Source organism: Zingiber officinale, chromosome 3B (assembly GCF_018446385.1).
Source record: "Zingiber officinale cultivar Zhangliang chromosome 3B, Zo_v1.1, whole genome shotgun sequence".
NCBI lineage: Eukaryota > Viridiplantae > Streptophyta > Magnoliopsida > Zingiberales > Zingiberaceae > Zingiber > Zingiber officinale.
Window position 1 is genome coordinate 130,119,864 of NC_055991.1, and position 23,112 is coordinate 130,142,975.

The window sequence follows — 23,112 nt, forward strand, 5'->3', positions numbered from 1 at the left end:
ATTTGTTCTTAAGAAAATAATAAAGGACACGTCTAATTTTGTACCAACTGTACAAGATAAAATATCACAAGAAACTTCAACACGTATCACATATGATACACAATTGCATGCAAAATGAACATGGAAGATCATCAATTACAAGCATTCATCAACGTTTAAACAAACATCAACAACCAATTCGAATCAAGTAAAGAAATGCAACAATCCAAACTGTCTGAAATCTGATGAAGATGAAGGAACTGCCAATGAACGCGGAGCTGATGGAGTTCCGTCCAGATCTGTTGGATGAAGGGCTGCTGTGAAAAGGGCAAGGATGGCCGGAAGGTGAAGAATCTCATCGGAGAACCCCTCCGGTGAGGTGGATGATCGGAGTCGTCGCCTGGAATTTGTTGTTGTCCCTGCTGCCCTAGCCTGCACGCTGCTGGAAATCACGAACATAGAGGAGATGTGGATAGGAGATGACCGCAGGATGATGGAGAGGGACAAGCTCATGCCGACGACGGTGAATGAAGAGAAGTGGTCGCTGGCCGTTGGTGAAGGAGGAGAAGTGGCCGGTGCGTCGTGAGAAGAGAAGTGCAAATGGGAGAAGATGTGATGATGAGATCAGAAATGCTTGCTTTGTGGATTTATTCCCCCAAATCTGATCCAACAGTCCTGATCAACCCAGATTCGATTGAGTGGCTGAGATCAAATCTGAGTGAACGGTCGAGATCAACTGAAACCCATTGAATGGTCAGGATGGATAGATCAAGATGAGCGGCTCAGATCGTCCCAGTTCTACACAGATTGACCAGAATCAACTAGATCTTGATGAACGACTAAAATTAATCAGATCCTAATCTTTTATTTAATTTGCTTCAGATGTGATCCAATGGCTCAGATTTCTTTAGATTAGACTTCTCATTGACTCAAGCCTTTAAGTTCAATTTGGCTCAACTTGAGCTCAATCCCTAGAAAATAAAAGTGCACAATTATAAGTAGAAATCCATAAAAAAATAGGAGGAATTATAACAAACCCCATAATATGAATCCAACTTAATAAACATGATAAAAATCAACAATTAATCATATAAAAGGATTAAAACATGAAAATTAAGGGTAGAAATAATGCATCAAAATGCTAATTATCAGTTGACTAGAGTTAGGGCTACACGGAGTTGAGATCATCGTGAAACTGGGGTTGCTTGGAGTCAGGGCCGCATATAGTCAAAGTTGACAGGAGTCGAGGCTGTATGGAGTCAAGGTCATTATGGAGCCAGGGATGCTTGGAGTTAGGGTCACATGGAATCAGGTCTGCATGGAGTCGAGATCATCGTAGAGCTTGGGTTGCTTGGAGTCATCGGAGTATGTAGAATCAGGGAGTATCTCTTTGTTAACTTTGACTACCACCTCAGCGAAACTATTTGTTGGTGCAATATCCCTAGGTCAAGGTTGACCTAGTTGATTAAGCTTGAGTTGGCTCAAGCTTGAATCTTGATGTTTGGGTTTCAATATTTGACAATACGTGGAGATTACAGGTGTAATCATTCGATTGGGGAGATTGCTGGTGCAATTTTCCTCTGGTCAGGGTTTGATCAGACTGATGTGAAGAAGAATCAAGTAGATCAAAGAATTGACTGGATACTTGACTGGGAAAGTCCTAACTGGAGGTTTGACAGTTAAAAGTCCTGGTGAGTGAAGTCAGGCAGTTAGAAAGTCCTGGTGAGTGAAGCTAGGTGAAAGTGCTGGTGAGTGAAGCTAGGCATAAAGGAAATTCTGGTGAAAGTTCTGGTGAGTGAAGTCGGACAGTGGAAAGTCCCGGTGAGTGAAGTCGGGCAGTGGAAAGACCTGGTGAGTGAAGTCAGGCACAAGGAAATCCAAGTGGGTCAAGGTTGACCGGACACCTGGGGTGAGAAGTCCAAGTAGGTCAAAGGATTGATTGGATACTTGGCACAAAGAAATCGAGATGGGTCAAGGATGACCGTCCATCTAGTGGAAGGAAGTCCAAATGGGTTAAGGTTGACCGAACATTTGGCACAAGATGAAAAGTCCAAGTGGGTCAAAAGGATTGATCAGACACTTGGTGAAGGAGTCCTAGCAAGTCAAGGTTGACCGGATACTAGACATAATGTTCCAACAGGTCACGGTTAACCAGATGTTGGAATTGGGGACCCAAGACTTGGTTTAAGCAAGTCAAAGGGTAATCAATCGATCAAATGGTCTATTAAACAAGGGTTCAATCGATCAGCCGATCGGTTGGGGATGTGCTACGATAAAGTAATGGCCCAATCAATCTGCTGATCGATTGGGAGCTTATACCGCGCGCACAGAAGCACTCCCAATCGATCAACCGATCAATTGGGCACCTCCAATCGATCAGCCGATCGATTGGGGAAGCGATTTCTTGCTCGCAGACGCTAAAAATGCTGGATAGATTAGTCGATCGATTCAGCCAATTCCCAGAGAGCACAGAGGTGCTCTGAATCAATCAACCGATCGATTCAAAGCCTCCCCAATCGATTAAGAGTCATTCAATCGATTGGAATTAGACCGTTGCGCAAGTTATAGCCGTTGGCGAGCGATTTCTTCGACACGGCTTCCTTCTAATCTGTTGGTGCGGGAAGCATCCGACGATCGAACTCGTGTTTTGATAATGGCAAAGAATTCAAAGTTAAGATGTTTTGTATCTAACATGTTGAATGAGTATTTCAGGAAAGTCCTAACTGCGGTTAGGTGAAGGGATAAACCCTAGGGGGTGGTAACCCTAGGTCATAGGGGGTGGTAACCCTATGCGGAAAGTCTTGGCAGGTTGATGACTTCAGGCAAAAAGTCCTAGGGGGTGGTAACCCTAGGTGGAAAGTCCTGGTGTCGCGAACCAGGTGAAAGACTGGACTAGCCGGGAAGCAGATGTCCAGCAGAAAGTCCGGAAGCATCAAAAGTGCGTCGATCCGGAGGATCGCACTGGCAACATGTAAATCTCCCGAGTGGAGTAGGTGAGGACGCTGTCCCGAGAGGGAACAGAGGCGTCGGTCGACCTAGGGTTTCCGGAAACCCTAAAAGTTTATCTCAGTCCATTATCACTTCTATTATGTTTTATGTGCTAACTTTGTGCTGCAGGGTATATTTGGGATTAATGTATCTTGCAGGGATCAAAGTGCAAAGATTAACCTCGGATGAACAGTGTCCGAGGCGCCTCCATGGAGCTTGGAGGCGCCTCGGGTGCAAAACCTAAGCTGGCTGCGAAGCAAGCTTCAAGGCGCCTTGGATAGGCTTAAGGCGCCTTGAACAAGTTGATGAAGGCGCCTTGGAGAGGTTGGAGGCGCCTTGAACAGGATAGAATTCGACCAGGTCGGTTCTGATCCATGCGGGTGATGCGGCCAGCCTGGAGGCGCCTTGGAGGGGTTTAAGGCGCCTTGACCACTGTTTATAAAGGGGATTCGACCAGCAGCTTGCAATATACAATATTCAAGTCTTCCTTCCGTGTTTAGCTGCTAACGAACTCGTCCCAAAGTGCTGAAACTCGACACCGACAACCCGAAGCTTCAATTTAGTATTTTCCATTGTCGGTATAAGATTATTTACTGCATTACTTGTAAATCATCTTTGTATACTTTCGAACTTATAGTTGTTGCCCACCGGAAGCGATCAAGGATCGCGGGCCTTCGAGTAGGAGTCACCTTAGGCTCCGAACGAAGTAAAATTGACCTGTGTCTTTTGTGTTGTTTTCTTTATCTATTCCGCTGCGTTTTTGTTTGTTTTTATTCCGATACGAACGAAACTTCCGTGAGCGCTATTCACCCCCCTCTAGCGCGATCTCGATCCAACAATTGGTATCAGAGCAGGGTCGTTTTGAATCAGTGCAACCACTATTCAAGATAATTTTCTCGTGGTATTTTCATTTTTTTTTTGGAGTCGATTAGAATCTAGCCTCATAGCTATATTCTAATTTTTTTCTTGAATCGATTTTCTGCTCAAAGTTGGTCAATACCACTTGAGCTTGTTATTTTTTTTCTTCCTCCCGCACTACTAATCCAAGACACAGTCTTGGAATAGATCTTTTTGTTTTTGCTTATTTAGATCTAAAATGACCCAACAAGAAGGATATAGCACTGTTCGTCCCCCACTATTCTCCGGAGAAGACTTCGGATATTGGAAGGGGCGAATGGAGATATATCTGAAGATCCAGTTCGACACCTGGATGATCGTCAAGACAGGACTGCAACTACCAACTGATACGGACGGTAAGCCTACATCCTGTGAGAACTGGGAGCCAGCCTTCATCAAAAAGGTGGAAGCCGACGCCAAAGCTACCTGCACCATCCAATGCGGTCTTACCAAGGAGGAGCTCAACAGAGTCGGTCCCTTTTCAACCGCGAAGGAGCTTTGGGAAAAACTGATCGAACTTCACGAGGGCACCTCGGAAACCAAGGTAAGTAAGCGTGATTTGTTATTTAATAAACTATACAATTTAAAAATACAGGAAGGCGAGACGGCAAGTTCGTTACACGCTCGAATTCAAGATATTCTGAATTCCCTTCATGGAATCGGGCAGAAGGTAGAAAACAGAGACATAATAAGGTATGCTCTTAACTCGTTTCCAAGGAGTACATTGTGGGCATCAATGGTAGATGCCTACAAAGTCTCCAAGGACTTATCTGCTTTAAATTTAGATGAATTATTTTCTGAATTTGAACTTCATGAACAAACTAATGCACAGCCATCCGAGAAGGGTATTGCTTTGGTTGCAGGTACGAGTCGAACACGGGAATCAAGAGTACGGCAAAAAATTGAATCGGAATCAGAAGACGAATCCGACTCAGAAGATTCAGAGGATGAACTAACCAGCGAACTCGTGAACCTTGTGAAGAAGCTCTACAAGAAGAAGAAGGGCTTCAACAAGAAAGATCTGAAGAAGGCAGTTCAGTCCAGGGAGGCCCAACCGAACTCAAAGGTAAAATTCGAAGTCACTTGTTATGGGTGCAACCAGAAGGGGCATATCAAATCCAACTGTCCCAACCAAAAGGAGGCCAAAAAGCAAAGAAGAAAGAAGGCCCTGAAAGTAACCTGGGACGAATCTTCTTCAGAGGACGACGACGATGAGCTTGATCAAACAAGTCTACTCGCACTGATAGCCCGGGACCAGATCATCGAGAGCGAGTCAGAAGCCGAGTCCGAGCAAAGCCACGGATCCGCATCCGTTTCAGAAGGGCCAGACTCTAATGTAAGTATTCCAAGGCTTAATAATTTAGTTAATTACTTACTTCGCAAACTAGCTAAATCAAACCTTAGGATTAAATCACTTCTAAAGGAAGTAGCCATCCTTAAAGAAGTGACAAACACTAATTCTTTACCTGATCAAGTTCAAACTGGAAATTCTACTCAAGTTCAAAAACTTGAGGAAGAAAACTCTAGTTTGAAAAATCAGGTAAAAGATTTAAAAAATACATTAGAATGGTTTTCTTTAGGTTCCAAGAATCTTGACCTAATTCTTGGGACACAAAGAGTCGTTTACAACAAAACTGGGCTGGGATATAAAAGTAAAAAGAAATATAGATCTTATCTATCATTAATAAACAAACAAAATAGTAAATTAGTCCAAGCATGGGTCCCCAAGTCCAAATTGATCAATCAAGTTGGACTTGGCCAATACTGGGTTCCGAAGGATCAAATACACTACCTCGATAGACCATATCGAGAATATGATCCAGGGAAAGCTAAAAGAAAAACGATATTTAAAATTTAAAAAATTCAAAATCAAATTAACAATTCAAAATTAAACATATAAAAAAAATTCAAAAATAGATGGTGGATCCAAACTAGCTGGCACCTCCAACTGAACTACCCGACAGGGTAACTGAACCTAATTTACCCGAAATGGGTAAAACAAGAGTAGATTACCCGGCAGGGTAATTAAGGCTAGTTTGAAAACGGACTGAGTTTAACTTGAACCACAGTACCGGTGAAGTGTTTGGATGATAGTACGTTAGGGAAACTTGGGCATCGCATGTCTAGGAAGATATGGCTTCGACCTGGTGCATTTGGCCAAGTGGAACTGACCGAAGCTACCCTTAAATGGATCCTAACTTGTTAGACCAAGGATTAGTATTAAGTTCAATGGGTAGGACTATTTGGAAAACCTCGAAGGCATGGTTACTTTAATGAGCTCCGTGTGACTCACCATAGCCCAGAAGTTTATCCAAAGAATGCTTACTTGTTGAACCCAAAGCTAAACCTGAATCTAATACAAAGTTAAACCAGACCCTTAAATTCTACAATAATTCATCTCACAATAATTATAGGATGTCCTGATTGACAATTTAGATCGGGTGAGATGACTAAGGAATTAAAATTAAATTAATTAACAATTATCTTAAATTTCAAAATTATTTTAAAAACTAAAATTTCAAAATTATTTTAAAAACTAAAATTTCAAAATTATTTTAAAAACTTAAATTTCAAAATTATTTTAAAAACTAAAATTTTAAAATTATTTTAAAAACTAAAATTTTAAAATTATTTTAAAAACTTAAATTTCAAAATTATTTTAAAAACTAAAATTTAAAAATTATTTTAAAAACTAAAATTTCAAAATTATTTTAAAAACTTAAATTTCAAAATTATTTTAAAAACTAAAATTTTAAAATTATTTTAAAAACTTAAATTTCAAAATTATTTTAAAAACTAAAATTTCAAAATTATTTTAAAAACTAAAATTTCAAAATTATTTTAAAAACTAAAATTTCAAAATTATTTTAAAACTTAAATTTCAAAATTATTTTAAAAACTAAAATTTCAAAATTATTTTAAAAACTAAAATTTCAAAATTATCTTAAAAAACTTAAATTTCAAAATTATTTTAAAAACTTAAATTTCAAAATTATTTTAAAAACTTAAATTTCAAATTATTTTTAAAAAAAAATTATTTAAAAACTTAAATTTCAAAATTATTTTAAAAACTTAAATTTCAAAATTATTTTAAAAAAAAACTCAAATTTCAAAATTATTTTTAAAAAAAAACTTAAATTTCAAAATTATTTTAAAAACTTAAATTTCAAAATTATTTTAAAAACTTTAATTTCAAATTATTTTAAAAAAAAATCCATTAAACTTTAAAAAAAATTTCTTCTTCTTAAATTATTTAAAAAATATATATATAAATATAAATGGGAGGGCACCTCCTGGAGGCGCCTCCCACACTGGAAGGCGCCTCAAAGAGCGGCGGGAAAGTTCCCGCCGCATCATCTTAAGGCGCCTCGGATCGATCCGAGGCGCCTCCTAAACCGACTCAAGGCGCCTTAAACACTTTTAAGGCGCCTTCAACTCCGAGCTTTAGAAAACGAACAGAATCTTTCTGTTCGTTTTTCTGCCGACGCCGAACACCTCTTCCGCGTCTGGATTCAAGCAACCAAGGCGCCTTCAACTTGTTTAATCTTCCCTCAACACATGGCAATGCCTCCTAGGTATAATCCCAATCCTTTCCGATCAAGTTTTACGCAGAATTTTTGCTTATTTCTGTCAATTTTTGGCAAAATTGTTGAAAATAGGAAGCGCCGACACGTTGATCCTAATCCAGTTAGACTTCCATCAGCAGATATCAGATTTCCCACTATACATCTTAGGGATACCTTTGCTAATTACGTTTTTGAACCAATCAAACCTAGATATGTAAATAGGACCTTTTATACCTAGTTTTGTCAGCCATCTATCCAAATGATAGAGTACTATCAACTGGACCAATTGGTTTACTGCACTAATACAGTAAACCAGGAGTTATGTGCACAGTTTTATCACAACCTTGAGAGGGTTGATGATAATATATATTCCACCAGAGTTGCTGGCGTTGACATTGAGCTGACTCCCACCCTGCTTCGCACCACCCTAGGACTTAGGGCTTCAGAGTCTACCTTCTTATGCTACCCCAGTAGGGACCTGCCATTTGGCGATCCTTACTCCCACATTACGTTAGATACTATCTACACGTATTTCTTTGGGGAAGAGAGATCTGCTGGCCTGACTAAGTTCAAGTCAGTCTCTCTTCGGGTTCAGGACTATGTGATGTATGGGGTCCTGACAGCATGTATTTTGCCGATCTCATCTCGGGATGTCCCGAAGATGAGACCTTCACACTCATTTTTCTTGTACGCCTTGTGTCATCGATTTGACATCGATATAGCCTTGCATATGTTTCAGAACATTATCTGTGCATCTGGGACAGTCACCTCCAGGACAGTACACATGCCCTATTGTCATATTCTGACACGCTTCTTTTCGACTATAGAGGGTATAGATGTGACCAGGGGAACAATCATTCCTCTTACTATATATGACGAGCTAGGATCCCATAGTTGTAGACTAGCCGGTGCTGATATCACAGCTGATGGAGTTCTAGCCTGGACAGGACGACCACAGCCAGCAGCTGCCCCTATCGCTCCAGCAGCCGAGGATATACCAGGCGAGGGAGAGGAGTGGGCTGATTTCTTAGCCGAGGCTCTTTTCTCAGATCCCTCCCCGTCTGCCAGACCATCCACCTCAGCTGGACCTTCGACATCTACATCACTCTCCGTCGAGGACAGACTTGCTCGACTCGAGGTCGATTCCATCCAGACACGACGGATAGTTCTCTCTATTCGATCTGAGATGGCTGCAGGATTTACGTCCCTTCGTGACGAGATACGACGTCTGGGTCAGCCAGCACCCGAGCATCCCCATGCACCATCTTCCGCTGATGACCCTCCAGCTGATGCTCATCACATGGATGATCCAGCTATTTGATGACTATTTTATGCATTGTACTATGAGCACCTGCACTACCTATTCATTTTGTTAGACTTCCTTGAAGGGTTATGTACTTACTTGAATGCTTAGTCAGTTTCACAAATTCTGGATTTATTTAAAATTTAGGAAAAATATTTTTTTTTCAAAATTCCCAATTTCCTAGATTTTTCAAAATTCTGGAATTAGCCTAAGTTTTCCCCTAGAAATCATGTTCCCCTAGAATTAAGCCAGAGCATCTCACAAACACCTAGGTGTACCTTGATTGTGTTTGAAAAATATAGAACGGTGTGAGATGCATAGGGTTCATCCTGGACTCAAAAATGCTTATATCTGTGCATCGATATGAGTCTGGGCGTTAAACACGCAATAAACATCAATCAAGTCAAGTCTTCCAACTCTAGTCAAATCTAACTGGACCAAATTAACTTGACTTGACTAACCATGTAAAAGCTATTGCCCTATAGGCAGTCAGCAAGTAGCTAAAGGTTAGACAGTTGGAAAAGTACACTCAGTTTTCTGCTTAAGCATGTTTTGATCTTTAGGGCTCTGATACCTAGTAAGTTAATTGAAAATAACTCATGCTTGGACTTAAGGACCAACTGAATTTGAATGAATAAACTAAACCAAATTTAAATATTGTTCAAACTTAAGTTTACTATTAACCCAAGTTTTATACTTCTAAAGATCTAAGCTAAGTTACAATCTTAATGCTCAAATCCTTGCTGAGCCTAGCTAACTTTAAAATCTAACATTGTAAATTCCTACAAAGTTGTTTTTATTACCCTCAAAGATTACTTTTTCTCCTAGCCTTTAAAATTTGTCAAAAAATACCTCTTTTCACTTAACTATAAATAAGAAATAAATGTTAAGTATCTAATTATTCAAAAGTCTATTATTGTTATTGATATATGGCAAAGGGGGAGAGTAGCAAAATTCAAATTTAAATTACTACAAAAGGGGGAGCATCAGTTAAGGGGGAGAATATACTTTAGCAAATTTGCTTTGGTTAATGTGTTCACCTATAATTAGCAAAATTTGCCTGTGTTAAATGGTTATCTATTCGTTTGTTTACTTAACTTTGAATTTGAGTTGTCATAATCAAAAAGGGGGAGATTGTTGGTGCGGGAAGCATCCGATGATCGAACTCGTGTTTTGATAATGGCAAAGAATTCAAAGTTAAGATGTTTTGTATCTAACATGTTGAATGAGTATTTCAGGAAAGTCCTAACTGCGGTTAGGCGAAGGGATAAACCCTAGGGGGTGGTAACCCTAGGTCATAGGGGGTGGTAACCCTATGCGGAAAGTCTTGGCAGGTTGATGACTTCAGGCAAAAAGTCCTAGGGGGTGGTAACCCTAGGTGGAAAGTCCTGGTGTCGCGAACCAGGTGAAAGACTGGACTAGCCGGGAAGCGGATGTCCAGCAAAAAGTCCGGAAGTGTCGAGTGCTGAGCAAAAGTCCAGTCGATCTGGAGGATCGCACTGGCAACAGGTAAATCTCCTGAGTGGAGTAGGTGAGGACGCGTTCCCCGTAGAGGGAACAGTAGGAGTCGGGTCGACCTAGGGTTTCCGGGCGAAAACCCGAAGTCAGACTCGGACAGTCCAGAGACTGTCATTATCACTTCTATTATGTTTTATGTGTTAACTTTGTGTTGCAGGGTATATTTGGGATTAATGTATCTTGCAGGGACCAAAGTGCAAAGATTAACCTCGGATGAACAGTGTCCGAGGTGCCTCCATGGAGCTTGGAGGCGCCTCGGGTGCAAAACCTAAGCTGGCTGCGAAGCAAGCTTCAAGGCGCCTTGGATAGGCTTAAGGCGCCTTGAACAAGTTGATGAAGGCGCCTTGGAGAGGTTGGAGGCGCCTTGAACAGGATAGAATTCGACCAGGTCGGTTCTGATCCACGCGGGTGATGCGGCCAGCCTGGAGGCGCCTTGGAGGGGTTTAAGGCGCCTTGACCACTGTTTATAAAGGGGATTCGACCAGCAGCTTGCAATATACAATATTCAAGTCTTCATTCTGTGTTTAGCTGCTAACGAACTCATCCCGAAGTGCTGAAACTCGACACCGACAACCCAAAGCTTCAATTTAGTATTTTCCATTGTCGGTATAAGATTATTTACTGCATTACTTGTAGATCATCTTTGTATACTTTCGAACTTATAGTTGTTGCCCACAGAAAGCGATCAAGGATCGCGGGCCTTCGAGTAGGAGTCACCTTAGGCTCCGAACGAAGTAAAATCGACCTGTGTCTTTTGTGTTGTTTTCTTTATCTATTCCGCTGCATATTTGTTTGTTTTTATTCCGATACGAACGAAACTTCCGCGAGCGCTATTCACCCCCCCCCCTCTAGCGCGATCTCGATCCAACATAATCTATAGCGTTTTCTCTCCACCGAGCTCAGTAACACACGCCAGTTCTTGAAGGGTCTTAGAGTGAAGTGCAGTCGCATTCCCAAGCATCAAGAGGTGTGTTCAAGCAAGAAGAAAAGCAAGTTAGGGTTGCTGCCGTGTAAATCTTGTAAGATTTGATATTATATTAGCTTGTATTTTGTTCTTCTTGTATATCTTTGTGTGTGTGCTTGTACAAGGCTTCTCCGCCTTCGGTAGTTACCGTAAAGGAGTGTTTTCTTAGTGGAGAGTGCTCGCGTGTGTGGATCCTTGGATTAGTCACCTCTTCTTGAGATGGATACCAAGTAAATCCCTTGTGTTAGCATTGGAGAGCTTGTTTCGAGTCTATTTCCGCTACATATCAACATCGAAGTAAGCAACGAGAAGTGCGACAAGCTATTCATGTAACGACCCGGCCCTCTTGGCCCATTTAGCGGCCCATTTGGCGACCCTCGGGTCGTCGACCGTCGGCCCTTATGTCGTCGGCCCATTTAGCGACCTCTCATATCGTCGACTGACGATCCTTGGCCGTGCCGTTACTCACTAGGACTTTCCACCCCTGGCAGTGGATTTTTGTCTCCCCAGGATTCGAACTCTAAACCTCCAGGCTTAAGTATTAGAGTTTATGAATCCTGGTAACCAAGTGAGATCGCCTTTTTATTGTAACGACCCGGCCCTCTTGGCCCATTTGGCGGCCCATTTGGCGACCCTCGGGTCGTCGACCGTCGGCCCTTATGTCGTCGGTCCATTTGATCTCACTTGGTTACCAAGATTCATAAACTCTAATACTTAAGCCTGGAGGTTTAGAGTTCGAATCCTGGGGGAGGTAAAAATCCACTGCCAGGGGTGGAAAGTCCTAGTGAGTAATGGCACGGCCAAGGGTCGTCGGTTGACGACATGAGAGGTCGCCAAATGGACCGACGACATAAGGGCCGAAGGTCGACGACCCGAGGGTCGCCAAATGGGCCGCCAAATTGGCCAAGAGGGCCGGGTCATTACAATTCACCCCCCCCTCAGCACATTTCGACCCTAACACTATTGACCTCCTTAAACATGTGGAACCAGCTAATTATCTCCTGCATCACCGCTATAACATACTTGGTTTTACTTGGTTCACTGCATCTCAAGGTGACTACTATTAAGGTCTAGTCTTAACGACTACCACCACTATCATTCTCCTTCTTGGATACCTTCCAGAGGTAGAAAAGCCTCTTACAACTTTTTCTTGCAACAACACAACAAGATACACATATAAAAACAAATGAAAGTAAAACAAACTTTACAAATGAAATATTTACTTTGAAAGTTGCGTGTTATTTTGGATAGCCGCTTGATGATGAGAAATGCAGCTGATCCTGTCCGAAATCGGTGAAGGCGGTGAGTTGGGAACGTGGTATGCTGTTGACTCGTTGAAGACTTTGTGCTGTCTTACAACACAAAGAGCGTTGGTATCAGGCTAGGTAAGGGGTCCTCGGCATTGGCCCTCCGACGCTCAAGTCAATGCTCAATTTTGGTGAAGAAAGTAGTAGCTGTCAACAGTATCAAATAGTGTGTGCAAATAAGAAACATCATATACCTTCGCCTGTAGATAGCGACTCATTTTATAATATCATTATTGCATTATGCACGTATCTCAAAGCATTAGCACATCTTCTAGAGCTTTCCTAAGAAAGGATCGGCCAAAAAGTGACCCTGAGACCTTTCCTTAAACGAGCCGACAAATTGTTGTGACTTGACAGGCTAGAAGTTTCTAAAGGATGATTTGTTGGCCGGATCTTCTTTTTCCTTTTTGGCATAAAGTTCCAAAAGAGTACGATATGATAGATATCTAGGTTTCGTTATAGGCCGACCAATGGTCACTTGGCTAGGTGCTTGCCAGCTTGCCTTTCCAGAATGCAGTCATCGACTTGTTCTTCACTCGACCCTTCATGTTGTCATAGAGCCACACTATGTCCGCTCGACCCTGTGGCCGATCGGACCTTAGGTATGATTGGCTAGGATGGTGGTCCAGATAAATAGCACTTTGCTCTAAGTTTCATCTGCAAGTTGAGACTGACAACTATTCAGGTGGTCAAGCCAGCCCTTCACGTTCGATTAGCGATGCGAGGCCCGCTCGGCCAACTGACCTAGTCAACAATTCCAGGTCTGGTTGGCCCTTGCGACTTTGACCATTTGACTTTGACCTCAACGTCAACTGGTCCTCTGGGCTTCGACCCATTTTTCAGGGGGCTCATCTTTTGTTGGTCCGGAAAGCATTCGACGATCGAATTTGTGTTTTGATAATGTCAAATGGTTCAAAATTAAGTTGGTTTGTTATCTGATATGTTGAATGAGTTTTGAAGGAAAGGCCTAAGTGTACTTAGGCAAAAGTCCTAACTGCGGTTAGGCAGATGGAAAATCTTAGGGGTGGTAATCCTAGGTCCTAGGGGGTGGTAACCCTAGGTGAAGAAAAGTCCTAACTGCGGTTAGGTAAAGGAAAAACCCTAGGGGTGGTAATCCTAGGTCCTAGGGGGTGGTAACCCTGGGTGGAAAGTCTTGGCGGGTCGAAGCTTCGGGTAAAATTCCTAGGGGTGGTAACCCTAGGTGGAAAGTCCTAGTGTCGCGAACCAGATGGAAGTCTGGGCGGGTCGCGAAGTGGACATCCAGCATGAAGACCGGAAGCTTCAGACTTTGAGCAAAAGTCCAGTCGGTCTGGAGGACCAAACTAGCAAAAGGTAAACTCTCCTGAGTGGAGTAGGTGAGGGTGCGTTCCTCGCTGAGGGAACACTAGGCGCCGGTTCGACCTAGGGTTTCCGGTCGGAAATTCGAAGTCAGAATCGGACAGTCTGGTGACTGTCAGACTTTTATATTCATGTTATTATGTGCTAACTTTGTATTGTAGGGTATGCCTTATATTTTTTTGGGACTATCATATCTTTCAGGGACAAAGGAGCAAGCTTTACCTCGGATAAACAGTACTCGAGGCGCCCTCCATGGAGCTTGGAGGCGCCTCGAGTGCAAAGGCTGAGGAATGCACGCAGCGGAGCTGGAGGCGCCCTCAAGTGGATAGATGAAGACTGCTATGGAGTTGATCCACGCTACGAAATTGGCAGTGATGGAGGCGCCCTCAAGTGGATAGATGAAGACTGCTTCGGAGCTGATCCACGCTGCGAAACCGGCGGTGATGGAGGCGCCCTTAAGGGCCTTGGAGGCGCTCTCCACAGCCTATAAAAGGCAGTCTCGAGCAACAGCTTATATCAACACATTCCAAGAGATTCTTCTTCCGCGCGCTGCTAATGAGACGTTCTGGCTGAGCTACAACAAGATCCCGACAACCTGAAGCTACGAAACTTCAAATCTTTGTTGTCGGTATAGCCTTTTCAATATTAAATTGTAATAATCTCTTGTACTTTTACGTGATTATAGTTGTTGCCCAAAGTAAATGCTCAACGAGCATGGGCCTTGGAGTAGTAGTCACCCAAGGCTCTGAACTAAGTAAAAATACTTGGGTCCTTCTGTTAAAGTATATACTAAAAGCCTAGCTTTTGTAAACATTTGTTTTGAAATAAAGAATCGCATTCGTAAAAAATATCTACATTTATGCTAAGTGTAGTTGTTCGATTAATTTATATTATAGATAACATGATGTGTGGTGTCACACACAGAAAGTTATGTTATCGGGTCTTTATAAATTATAAATAGTAGCTCATGACTGAGATGAAAAGGAACAAACCATTAGATTAGTCATAGTGTAATTAGGTATTGATTTATCTTGACTAATAAATTACACTAGTACACTCTAAGTGTATTGAGCAGGACCATTTAAGGTAAGTTCTTTTTATACTGACTTAATAAAAGAATAAGACCTTAGTTATTATGGAAGTTTGTGCTCTTAATCCTAATATAATAACAAGCACATATATTTAGTATTAATTTCTTTGACTTATCAAAGGGTGAGATTTAGCTCGAAAAATCAGTAGGGCCGATTGTCACGCCCCGGAGGAGTCCCTGTCCGAAGAAATTTCGGCAGCATCTCCCCTGTACGACGGACAATCTGAAACTTCTACATAACACATATACCTCAGCCACAGGCGGCTGGAATCATAACAATAAATAAAATCAAACACCACGCAGTTAATATAATTTAATCAGCCTCTGGCTGTCACAACCACGCAGTTAATATTAGTAAACAAAAACAATAGTACTCTGACTCAAATCCACCCTACTCCACTACACTCGTAATGCTCAAATCTGACGAACTCACCTCTTCTGCCGTACAAGCAGGCATGTAGTAGAATAACACCAAATCATACCAAAACCATCAACGATAAGAATCCATACAAAATCCATAAGTAAAACCAACACAAGACTAAGTCCAAACATAGTCAAATAAGAAACAAAACAAAACTATAAGACAACTACAGCTGATGGTCTGCAGGGGACTAGCAACTGGAACTCTCTCCTGACAGCATCATCCTGAAATATAACAACAATGGAGGCGGGGTGAGTCCAACACTCAGCAGGTACAATTGATATATAAAGTAAAGAAATAACACCTAACACTAATCATGCGTACAGTCTCCTGATAAAAATAAAGGTAAATGCAACCGAAGAAGACAAGAGAGAATCTGTACTAACCAGGACCCGGTATAAGGACAAACAGTCCGAAAGGTATAGAAGACCTATATGCATGTCAAACATAGGTATCCAAACAATATGCAGCATATAAATGCAGCAAACACAATCACATACAAATAATGCATCATGCATATGATGCCAATGTCATGGTCACCCCGGACCAACCAACTCACAACAAAAGTGGGACCAAGTGGGTAGGGCTATGACAACCGTGCACTACTCCTGATGAGTGATCGAGTGGACGGATGCTGTCGGACATATCATTCTACCCCAAATCATAAATGGGGAGCGCAATGCTCTCATCTCCCGGTACACTATGACGGGGAGGAATCTCTAACGTGCTACACGCTGCTACCCACGAGCGGATCAACGGAGCACCGGAAGAACTGACGTGCTACCACACTGTATCTCGCTACCCATGAGCGTCACACCGAACAGTGATGAAACCGCAATGTGCTCGACAATAATGGAGCAATCTATCGCACAGCATGCGATCATGCAAATGGTGCATGTCACTAAGCATGGTAATATACTAAACCAACCTCTGGACATATAATAAAGGCACCATAATGAATAGATCATATCAAGATATACTGATCAATAAGGTATCAAACCTAGGTCCTGAACATGTGAAACATGGTTATATCACTACCCATAAGCATGATAGATCGGGTACAAGATCAATACGAGATGCAATCAAACAATCAATCAAACAGGTAACATGTATTGGGCAGTGATTAACCGAAACAAATAGGAAACACAATTAATGCTACATATTATTTTCATTACTAAGCATATCAAAGACAATAAGTCAAAAGTACCCGCCTCCAAAATAAAGGTCCAATCCTATCAGGTCCAAATCTGACGTCGAGATACTCGTCTCGCGTCAAGTCCTGTATCACCAACATAAATATATTTTATTTAGCTACAATTCTCACAAATAGCTAAACAAAACCTCTAACTCTAAATGAGTATAAAACCTTAATCATACTATTAGATTAAAAAAAAAAATCCTAATTCCTTTGACACAAACACTATCTGAAATAATTGAATCAAAACCATGATTCATAACATATATCAAATGTCCTACACCTTACCTTATTTCTCAGCCTTATTGATTTCTGGAACAAGGGGTGCTGCTGGTCGGAATTTTCTGCTAGAACCAAGTAAGCCCACAGAACACAAACTCCCTGCTGAAATCCTTCCCACTGATCAGATCAAGTTGAGATCAATAATAAGGAATCACAAATCAAACAACAACCCATCTTACAACCTAATCTTACCTCAGATGTGCCAATCTGTTGACAGGGGTGTGATGGCCGGAATCAAGCAGGGACAGCAACAACTATTAATGCTGTGATAGCCGGAACCAACTAGGTGCCTTCCAACAATCGAATCCAAAAATCACACTACGAATGCATCAACTACCCAATCAAATACAAGTGCACAACTAAAATTGCAACCTGATCCTTACCTTCATCCAGTAACTCACTGGAATAGAGAACGGAGGATTTAGGGCTCCGGTGTTGTTTCCAGCAAGGGGCTACTGAGGCAGTAAACTAGAGCAGAGGGCAACGACGGCATACGGATCCCAAATGGTGGCCACGGCAGAACCCTTACCGACGTCGGAAGCAGAGGTTAGGGCAGAGGCTGCAAATCGACAGTGACTTTGAGCGTTGGCAGCCGGTTATCCACTGAGAGGGGCTAGGGCACGGTGGGAGCTCTCGGCCACGTCTACTGTGGGGGTGTCGTCGCTGTCCCGTGGTGGTGGCGGCGGCAACGGAGCGACGCTAGGGAAGACGACAGTGGGTCGACAGTGGCTCACGCGATGCCGATGCTTGGACAGGAAGGAAGAGGAGAGGAAGTAGGCTGTCTCGATGGCTGGCGGCTAGGGCACAGGGAAAGGGGTCGGCGGCGGGCCGACGCTAGGGCACAGAGGCAGTCGCTGGAGCTCTTGTGACCGGTGCTCGGCGTCGGCTGTGGTGGCGGCAAAGGAGAGGAGAAGAGGAGAGAACCGCCGAGTAGCCGGCGGTTAGGGCTGCTTTTGGCGTCGGGTTCGGGAGTGAGGGAGAAGAGAGGCGGGGGGGATTTTTTGGCGAGAAAGAAGAAAAAAGGAAATAAAGAAAATAAAAAGAAATAAAAGAAAAGGAAATGTAAATATAAACATTTCATCGTTTAAACGGGGTAAACTAAACAGGTTTTTTTTTCGGCCACGTTTTTATCCCCGTTAACTCGTCCGTACGAGCTCCGAAAATTTTCCAAAAATTCCAGAAAATTCCCTTATTAATATTTGCCTATTTTCGGTATTTTACATTCTCCCCCACTAATAAAAAATTTGGTCCCCAAATTTTCATTATCTACCATCAGCAAGTACTAACAACAGACAGAAAGTATAAATGTTGAACGGTAAACTAAATCACACACCTCAAGTGAAAAGATGGGGATATCGAGCTCGGATAGTGTCCTCGAGCTCCCAAGTAGCCTCCTCGTCCGAATGATGCTGTCATCCGACTTTAACCAGCCGGATAGTCTTGTTCCGCAACTGACGCTCTTTCCGGTCCAGAATCCTTACCGGAACCTCCTCATAAGTAATGTCAGGCTGAACTGGAACTGGAATATCTGCCAGCACATGTGTCGGGTCATGTACGTATCTCCTCAGCATCGATACGTGGAATACATCGTGAACGCCTGACAGGAACGGTAGTAGTGCCAGTCGGTAAGCTACTGCTCCGATCCTCTCCAAGATCTCGAAAAGGACAATGTACCGCGGAGCTAGCTTACCTCTGAGGCCAAATCTCTTCACCCCTTTTGTGGGTGAAACTCACAGAAATACATGGTCGCCAACAGAGAACACTAAGAGTCTCCGACTCCGATCAGCATAACTCTCTTCTGGCAGTCCTGTGCCTCTAACACTCTCTGTCTAATAGTACGGACCAACTCTGCCTCAAGATAAGCTCTATGAGGTCCCAACAACTGGGCCTCCCCAACTTCATCCAGAGGGTGGGTGTCCGACAAGGTCTACCATACAACGCTTCAAACGGTGTCATCTGGATAGCCGAATACAAGTCGTTGTTGTAGGTGAATTCCCTACTAATGGCCAATGGTCCTCCCAACTGCCTCCAAAATCCAATACACAAGACCTCAGCAAGTCCTCTAGAGTCTGAATGGTCCGCTCTAACTGTCCATCTGTCTGCGGATGGAAAGTTGTACCGAAATAGAGCTGCATGCCCAAGGCATGCTGCAGACTCTGTCAAAAATGAGACGTAAACCAGGGGTCTCTATCCGAAATAATAGTCAACGGGACACACGTGATCTGATGATCTCCCGACAAAACAGATCTACCAATCGATCCAGGAAATTAGTCCTCCGGATCGCTAAAAAGTGTGCGGATTTGGTTAATCGATCAACGATTACCCAAATCGCGTCATGGCCTCGTCGTGTTCTCGGCAAACCCACACGAAGTCCATGGTAATGTGATCCCACTTCCACTCAGGAATAGGAATCCGCTGAAGTAATCCTGCAGGTCTCTAGTGTTCAGCCTTCACCTGCTGACAGACAAGACATCTAGCTACGAAATTCGCGATGTCTTCCTTCATGTCGTCATTCATGTCGTTCCACCAATAGAAACACCTCAAATCTTGGCACATACGGGTACCGCCTGGTGGGAAGCAATCATGAGCAATGAGCCTCTGGAAGTAACTCCTATAAGACCGGATGAGACTGAAGTACGCATAATCTTCCTCGGAAGTGTAACACTCTCCTCGTCTCGTGTGAACTCGGTCTGCTGCCCGGAAGCTATCTGGCTGCAAATAAATTACAAATACTGATCAGCAGCCTAGTGCTATTGTATCCTCGTCCTGATCAACGATTGAGCAACCATGATAACCAGAGCTCTGTCTGTCCTTACCCCTCCAGGCCCAATTTCGGAGAAACTTAAAATCAAGTCTGTGACCACAACTCGGTGGCAAGCTAAAATCCCTTCGGACTTCCTGCTAAGCGCATCGGCAACCACATTAGCTCTCCCCGGGTGCTAGCTAATGGTACAATCAAAATCCTTAAGGAACTCCCTCCATCTCCTCTGTCAGAGATTAAGTTCCTTCTAAGTAAACAGATATTTGAGACTCTTATGGTCAGTGAGAATCCCAAATGTAATGCCATATAAATAATGTCGCCAAATATTCATGGCAAAATAATAGCGACTTGCTCCAGGTCATATACAGGGTAGTTCTTCTCATGTTTCTTTCAACCGACGAAAATATAGGAGACTACCATATCGTGCTGCATCAGATCAGCGTTCAAACCCTGAATAGATGCGTCGATGTAGAGGACATATTCGTCCTCTCCAGAAGGAAAAAAAAAAATCAAAATCGGAGCCGATACTAGTCTCCGCTTCAGCTCCTAGAAGCTGGTCTTGCCATCCTTAGTCCAAGTGAACTTCACGCATTTCCTGGTCAGACGTGAAGTAGCATAGTAATCCGTGAGAAACCCTCAACGTATCTCCGGAAATATCGAGCCAAACAGAGAAAGTTGTGAGCCTCTTCTATAGACTCCGTCTACTCCCAACAGTAACAACCTCAATCTCCTGTGGAACCACGGTGTACTCCTACTGATGCCCGTGTGTCTCAAACATCTCACAGAAGACAACCAAAATACGCACTACTGATCTTCACATCTAGACGTTTCCATCGAAGTATCTCTAGAACTATACAAAGATGAAGTGCGTAACTCACCGTAGATCCGAAATAGATCACAACACCGTCAACAAAGACAATGGAAACCGATCCAAACATCCTGGGAATACCAAAATCATCAAATCTCTGAAAACCTCTAAGGCTTCCCAAACCCTAATGGTAAAATCATGACACATAATGTCCGTATTACAGACATTTCTTACCATAAGATCCCTGACAATATGTCTGAAATATGATCACCAACGATATAAATCATCTAAGCATAGATCCTCCAGTGTGAGAGCAACGCTCCATCACAGAAAATACCACATATGGGGGAGCAACACTCTACCACAAGAAATCCTCAATATGCAGGAGTAACACTCCACTACAAATAATCCATAACATGTATCTGCAATAGATATAGGAGCAATGCTCCGCTACAAGCAATCCGAAATATGTATATGTGGGAGCTCCGCTCCACCACAAACGATCCATAAGTGTCCAAGGCACCTACCTATCCAACTAAAGGCTGCAAGCGACCACTTCCCCACATATCACTGTGGGCAGCCAAAGGTATAAACAACCTAATAAACAAATCCAATCCATAGTCAACTCTATCATCATCCTAGTGGGTTGGTCATCCACTAATGGGAGAATTAGTTGACAGGGTTATACAACCAATAATATAATGTAGACACTCAGCATTCTACATTCAACATAGGTAGAATCATCATGATGCTACCCACCATACACCTAGCACACATGCACACACAACATAAGTATGATCGACATAATCCTCCAATTAGTACACACCAAACATACTCACAACACAGGTATAAATCAGTGTGATACCTCCAACAATACCTACCGAACTCGTGTGCACATATCAACATAGGTATATTCGACAATACACCTCAAACAACCTCACATGGCACATATACACCTATGCCAAGAGTTTAATCAACGTAATACTTCCAACAAACCCTAATAGACACAAGCGCATCCACAAATCAAATATAATCAATAAAATACCTCAAATATTACACCAACCACATCTGCACATATTGGAACTCAGATTAAATAGATAAGATTCATCCAATAAAACACTCAAACATATGTGCATATTTCACAATATAGTTTTAAATTAACAAATACCTCCAATAAACAATCAGACATGTATGTCTAAGCACTCGGGTATAATCTACTAGAAACCCATAATAATCATATGTATAAATCTGTACGACCCAAAAGATAAAGTCAGAATTCAAGAACATCAAGACACCCTCATTTTTTTTTATCCTCAAAAATATCAGCCCACATAATATCAGATGAATTAGTCTCTACTCCCCATGAGAGCAAGTTAACATTCAAAACATCAAATCATTATTTATCCACATAGTCCAATATCAGAGGGAGCAAATATCATTTTATCATCCTGTGAAATAACCACAACTAACCAGATTTATTAAAATTCTTAGGTACACTCAACCGTAAACTCTCTAGCACCTGATTTATATCTGATCACCAACTATAATCATCAAATCTGTGAATATCATACATGACACTCACTATGTCACCATCAACGACAACCTAAGCAATAGATCATCAAAATAATTATCCACTAATAAATCATCAAAACAAATATCTAGTAATAGATCATCAGACAACCACATAACATTTACTCTCATAAATCATTATAAATCAACACATCACAATATCTGATCTCACAATATCCCTCAACCTCAAATCATTCTCAATAATGATCAAACATGATAACTCCCCAAATGAACAATTTTCATTATATCAAATACCCTAATATCCAAAAGATATGAGTATAAACAAAACTCTACTGGCAAAATCAACAGGAATATGTAGATATCATCCATAAGCCAGCTAACAATAGCAGAGGCTGGTATGTGCCTCCATCACCTAACCAACTAGTAGTAACAAAAGCTAAAACTACTGGTGGTAAGATATATAAAATCACCAGAGACTATAATCTTTGATATCTATTAGGGTCGAGTAAGATCAGTGGCTGGTTTCACATGTAATATGGGCTACAGCAACCAGACAGGTACTAAAGATAAAGTGCTAATACATGTCATAACTATCATAAAATAAACATCATACCTATATGCCGTCTGGAGATGTTCTGTCGCTGTCCAGCCCCCAATTTGACCTCAAAATTCTGAACGAGAAAAATCGTCGGAAATCCATATAAATCCGAATCGGAAGTCCAAAATATATACATAATGGAAAATCCGTGCAACCCAAATAACTACCCAGTTTGCCTCGCAAACTTGGCTAATCCAAAAATCCAGAACACCAAAATCGAGTACCATAACCCACTCTGATACCAATAAATTGGTATCAGCCAAATCTCAAAATCCGCAACACGAAAATCAAAACAAGTATCGCCAAACTTGGCGCTTTGATACCAAGTAAATAAATTGGTATCAGGTTATCCCAACATCCAAAATACGAAAACAAAAGATCGTAAAACTGTGCTCTGATACCACTAAATTGTCACGCCCCGGAGGAGTCCCTGTCCGAAGAAATTTCGGCAGCATCTCCCCTGTACGACGGACAATCTGAAACTTCTACATAACACATATACCTCAGCCACAGGCGGCTGGAATCATAACAATAAATAAAATCAAACACCACGCAGTTAATATAATT

At 42.1% G+C, this 23,112-nt stretch overlaps 1 long non-coding RNA gene across 1 annotated transcript; it reads right to left on the minus strand.

Annotated features, from left to right (window-relative positions):
* Positions 1–16,596: 16,596 nt before the first annotated feature.
* Positions 16,597–17,437, minus strand: LOC121968626. Its single transcript, XR_006108241.1, has 3 exons — positions 17,041–17,437; positions 16,855–16,965; positions 16,597–16,650 (listed from the first exon to the last, which is right to left on the minus strand). It is a non-coding gene; the product is annotated as an uncharacterized LOC121968626 (long non-coding RNA).
* Positions 17,438–23,112: the final 5,675 nt, after the last annotated feature.